General features: G+C 37.9%; 1 non-coding gene across 1 annotated transcript; it reads right to left on the reverse strand.

Moving 5' to 3' along the window:
* Window positions 1–2,967: 2,967 nt before the first annotated feature.
* Window positions 2,968–3,042, reverse strand: Trnas-cga (transfer RNA serine (anticodon CGA)). Its single transcript has one exon. It is a non-coding gene; the product is annotated as a tRNA-Ser (tRNA).
* Between the last annotated feature and the right edge of the window lie 3,015 nt (window positions 3,043–6,057).

Consider the following 6,057-nt stretch of genomic DNA (forward strand, 5'->3'; position numbering starts at 1 on the left):
ACACATTTCTCTCCGGTGTCCATTTATTCTTCACGATCTTGATTTGCACCACCCCACGTGCGTCAACTTAGAAATCGTTACTAGTGTCGGAGACTATCTAGACTCTGGCACATGCATAAGGCTCATAGTTAATACGCTTTACACAATGGAAATACACTATTTGAAGTTTAGCCCTGAGATCCTAAGGTGAGAAATTGCTATAAAATCAATTAATAATTTAACTTTAAAAACAACTGATATTAAAAACGAGATGAAGGATACACAACCTAGCTTAAGTGAAATTCAAAGCAAAATAAGTTAGAGATTTTGTATAATATTGGACTTCTTACACAAGAAAATCAACAGACTGTCAATACGAATTTAGCCTGATAAACAATTAATTAGCACAAATATGATAGGCAGGCAAGGTTCCCAGCAACTCCCTTGTTTGAAGCAAAAAAAGTTCAGATCACCTCCCTCAATCAGATGCATGCTCAGAATGAAGAGTTGAATCATGAGGAGTTAAATCATGTGTCCGCATATCTCCAGTCATGACAAGGAGCAGATAGTGTTAACTTGATATTGGAAATAAGCAAGCCAAGACGGCTTGCAACGTTTGAGGTTTTATCATAGTTTATTTTCGATCAGCTTCAAATCAGACTAACGAGAATTCGTTAATCAGTATTTGAAGTTCTTCTATACTATTTGCAAATAGAACATCAAGTTATTTAATCTCTTTCCCAGAATTTGGATATCTTTTGCTTCCCAACTCAATTTGGACATTGCTTTTCCTTGAGTCTACTGAAAAGAAATTGGAGATACAGTCACCTTGTTTTACACCCTTTTCAGTGGAAAATCCGTTAGGTTCTTCAATAACACTTACAAACGCTGTGAAGGTTTTGTGTGTTTTACATAGGACTGTATATAGTCATGTTTTATTCGTGATCCTGATAGATTGGGAAACACAGCTGGAAGACTGAACTAAACGAACGACTTTTCAAAATCTATAAAGGCAAGTCAAAGAGGAAGAAGGTACTCATTTGTTGTATTAACTGTTTCATGTAGAGCGGGTATATGTCAGTTGTACTAAACTATGCCTGGAACCCAGCTCACTTAGTGGGCTGAGTCAGATCAAGTGCAACGCACTATTTGGTGATCAAAATTCTTTTAAAAACGACTTGAAATATGGACAGAAGGCCGATACGATGAGAGTTCTTTATGTCTTTAGTACTACCTTTCTTAGGTGTTAGGATTATTTTGGGTTTTAAAAGGTCGATAGAATTGTGAACAGTCACTTTTTTTTGTAATTATTTTGTCCTTGCCAGTTTGAGGCTGGTTAACTCATGTCTAGGTCTAGGGTGGGTTATCGAAAGCAAAACAAAAAAGAAAAAACCTGCTTGTGGTGACAGACTGATATGCAGCTTAGCCCGAAGTCTATGATGGGTTGGAATGTGATAGTTTGGGTGTGAGTGGCGAAGCAGTAGTATATAAAAGCAAGAACCCTCTTTACAGGACTGATCTGCAGCCTAGCCTGAGGTCAGCGTTACCTTGTATTGTGACAGTTTGATTGTGAACTGGCGAACGAAACGAATGTGAAAGCGAAAATGGATATGCAAACAGTCTAGATAGAAGACGGCTTAGAAAACTCTCATGAGACCAATCGTAGAGTACTGCTTAAGAGTGTGGTGCCAGTACTAAACAGGAACAACAGAGGATGTTGAAGGTATATAAAGAAAGCCAACACGAATTGTCGGTCACAGGTTTACTTGGCCAGTGGGAGAACGTTACAAAGATGCTGAAACTAAAAAAAAGAAAATTAACCGACAAAAGCTCGAAGATAGACGGAAATGCCGCGGAAGACCACTTACGGAATTTCAGGAACAAACTTTAAGCGAAGAATCTAGGAATACACTACAACGCCGTGCGTATCGCGAAGACGAGATTAAACTAATTTCAGTGCGCTATGAGGGGATAACGCAGGTAGTTCTTCCCGCCCTCTCTTCGTGTATGGAAGACATGATGCCCTGTCGACTGATACAATGGTAAGTGCCATCCGTCATGCACTACACAGTGCTTTGCCTATGTATCAATGCATATTTAAAATTAGATAACTTTCCAAACTGCCTTTGCTTTTTTACTGGATATCTTAATGTTTCGTACCTAGTACAAGGTTCGTCTCCTTTTTCATTGTAAGAGACGAGAATTTTCCACACCTTCTTGTTGTGCCTTTAATTCTCGATCAGAACATTAAAAAAATCTCCCTGGTACAAAATACTTCGAATTCATGCGTTGTCTGTCCCTTCTCTCGGAATCCACTGTAATTCTACACGAAACAGACAAAGGAATAAAGATGGATACCCTTGAACAATTACAGATATCAATAAATCAACCCACACTATCTTAAACGAACAATCCGATTTTGCAAATAACCATTTTTTTTCCAAAAATTCAAAAAAATCTCTAAACTTGAAAAACCAAACAACCCAGGGCAAAAATCTCTCTCTCTCAAACACACACACACACACACACATATACACACACACACACACAAACAGATGCACGCACTATTTCCCTCCCCTCACCTCCCCCTCCCCCACCATATACCACCCTCCCAAATGCCCACTTATTTTAGCAATTCATTCTTCTTCTTCTTCATCTTCTTGTTGTTGATATTATTATTAAAATATCATCTTCATGCAGAACTCCAACGTACTTTCAGCAGTAAAATTGTACGTGAAATATCATCCAAACTCATTGTTCAACAGTTTTTGTGAATATCACATGCCAGTTTTGCAGTGTTAATACGAACTATTTTTGCAATAATAAATATAATACAAATAGATACACACACCCTGTCGCCAATGTGGAATAAAAGTGCTGACCAAAGACACTCTCTGTACCAACACAAATTCTTTGAACATAGAATGAGATTTTCACTCTGCAGCGGAGTGTGCGCTGATATGAAACTTCCTGGCAGATTAAAACTGTGTGCCCGACCGAGACTCGAACTCGGGACCTTTGCCTTTCGGGGGCAAGTGCTCTACCAACTGAGCTACCGAAGCACGACTCACGCCCGGTACTCACAGCTTTACTTCTGCCAGTACCTCGTCTCCTACCTTCCAAACTTTACAGAAGCTCTCCTGCAGGAGAGTTTAAATGGCGACATCCATACCGTCCGTCACATAACGTCACGTCACTTCACGGTACCGTCAAGATGTCTCGGGAAGAAAATTTTGAAGGATGATGTCACCATCCGTTACTGATTACGTAACCTTTAGGATCATTCCCTCCCGATATACAGCCTCGCGCTAATATTCATATTTCGTTTCTTCGTGACTGATGGCAGTTGTTACTCTAAATCTTTTTTGCTCGATATTTTTGTTATTTGTTATAAATAGTATGTTTTCTTTACTTCTTTTGTTAAAATTTATCATTTTATAATAAATGACGGAAGATTAACTGAAGCAGTGGAGCAGCAGTCTGAATTGCATGACATGAGCGTACTAAATTGTTTGCCACTTCGTATTTATAAAGTTGATTTTATTTTTATAATACCGGTATCTTATTTAATATTTTACAATGAAATGGACTGCGATTGACTGTATGTTGAAGCGCGAAAAATACTGTGGGTGGAATCAGATGGATTAGGAAGTGGAGTTTATTTTTATGATGTTGGGCTTTTGTTATGTTCCATAAAGAAATGGATTGACTCTACAACAGTAGCAAAATCCTTTCTTTTTTGTGAAATATTCATCAAGTAATGAGTTAGAGTTGTTTGTTTAAATATGTGTTTGTGGTAGATTTATTTATTAATAAGTAGCTCTCTGGATTGTGTATGAAACAGGTTTGCAAGCGTCAACGATCAACATTTAGGTGGTTTCACTTGATAACCGTAGTACAAATAAGACACTTGAACTACTAAAAACCAAGACGTAAAAGAAACCTACAAATCTTGAACCGAAAGATGTTGAGGGATATATGATTACTGAACAAAAGTTTGCACTGGACAGGCAACTCAAACAAACCGGTTTTTCCAGGGGTGTGATGACAGCTCGCGATACTGTTTTCCTTTTAGTTATTCTGGATGCAAATTGACGTAACGAATGAAAAGAAATAAAGCTTCGTCTTTCTGAAATATTTATAAAATGTGGATTTCTCTTCATCGAGCTCCTTGTATAGTGTGTGAAATTCCTCTTAGGTACCATGTAATGACAATTTTCGGTTCCACACTCTCTTATTGCATTGTTTTGTCTTTGTTAAAAAATATATCTGCTCAACCTCTTGTTTATAGTGTAAAACACTAAGATTGACGTGTTTCGGAAGTCAAGCTTCCATCATCAGAATAATAAAAAGTAAAAGAACCTGTTAAAACTCGCTAAAATGGAACATGCACCAGGCAGAATAAAATTGATAATAAAATTAAAACACCGTGGCTACTTCCCTCGTTGCAGCCGTGTCTTCCATGGTGCATCTTCACATAGTTTTCAAAATATAAAAAAACTCTAAAACGGTGTCGCCTATGGCGTTCAACATCTAACCACATGGCTCTCTCCTCTATCGTCGTAAACCACCCGTGCGTCTTCGTTGATACCACACACCACGTAGCCAAACACGACACTGAAACGCGAGTGAGCTCACGCGCAAGTAAAGAAGGAAGTCACAGAGATGTCTATACAAACAGATAACGTATACTTGTTCCAAGGACCTCATGAAATTATGGTATCCTACCAATTGCTAAAAATGTAGTTATTAAAAGAAACCAGTAAAATGTTTGAAAAAGTTATTTGTATCACTAGTTAGCGGTTCATTCAGTGTGTTCTGATTATCCACGCTATGTATCGTAATTTCTAGCTGTTCTAGTAGATCCAGCTTTTTGCCTTTGTCCTGCCTATGTAAAATAACGAGATCCTGATCTATTCCCAACATGGGGTGTCCCGCTTCCCAAGTATGCGTGGCTACAGCTGCCTTTTCGAAATTATTAAGCCAGAAAGCATCGCTATGTTCTTTGTAACGTACTTTAAAGGATCTACCAGTTTGGCCTACATAGCTTACCTTGCACGTGTTACACTGAATTATATAGACCCCAGCTCTCTCATATTTATCGTTTTCCTGCTGCAAATTATTTCTTAGTTTAAACCGCAGCGTATTATTGGTCTGAAAAACGGTATCAACTTTAAAAGGTTTGAAAATGTTAACCACTTTTTGCGAAATATCACCGAAGTATGGTATTGTGACTCTCGTAATATTATTTGCGGTATTCTTCCTTACATTCGCGCGCTGTTTCTGTCGTATTAATTTATTGACAACGTTTTGGTGATAGCCGTTAGCTCTGGCTAGTTGTTTCACGATGTTCGGCTCAGTCATTCTGTTTCATTCACAGGGACTCTAAAGGCTCTATCTATCAAAGATCTGAAAGCAGAAAGTTTATGGCTGTTAGGATGGCAGGAATTATTTTGTATCAACACATCAGTTGTGGTTGGTTTCCTAAATGTTTTAAAAATATGCCTACCATTTTGTTTCCTAATACTTAGGTCGAGAAATTGCAGTTCACCATTTTTCTCTTCTTCCACAGTGAATTCAATTTTATCGTGTAACTCGTTAAGTTTATTTACTATTTCTGCAACTTCTTTTTCTTGTCCATCAATAAGAAGCAGCGTATCATCTACATAGCGTTTGTAATATACAACTTTATCCACGGGATGTTGCGGGTTTACAAGGAGTCATTTTTCCAAATGATTTATAAAGATGTCTGCTATGGTTCCAGATATGCTGGAACCCATAGCCAGTCCATCTTTTTGCATATAAAATTTGTGGTTAAAAGAAAAATAATTGTATTTCAGAACGAATTCTAACAGTTCGATGAATTCCACTATTCCTAGCTGAGACAGTGTTTTGTACGTAAGCAAATTTTCTTTGATGACCTTAACGGCCTCATTTACCGGCACATGCGCATAAAGGTTTTTAATGTCCAGAGGTACTAGGCGGGCAGTGTCAGCGATAGGCTTATCCTTAATTTCATTTATCAAAGCTGAATTATTAGTGATTGAAAACTTATCCTCAAACACGAAAGATTCTTTT

This window comes from Schistocerca cancellata, chromosome 5, assembly GCF_023864275.1.
Source record: "Schistocerca cancellata isolate TAMUIC-IGC-003103 chromosome 5, iqSchCanc2.1, whole genome shotgun sequence".
NCBI lineage: Eukaryota > Metazoa > Arthropoda > Insecta > Orthoptera > Acrididae > Schistocerca > Schistocerca cancellata.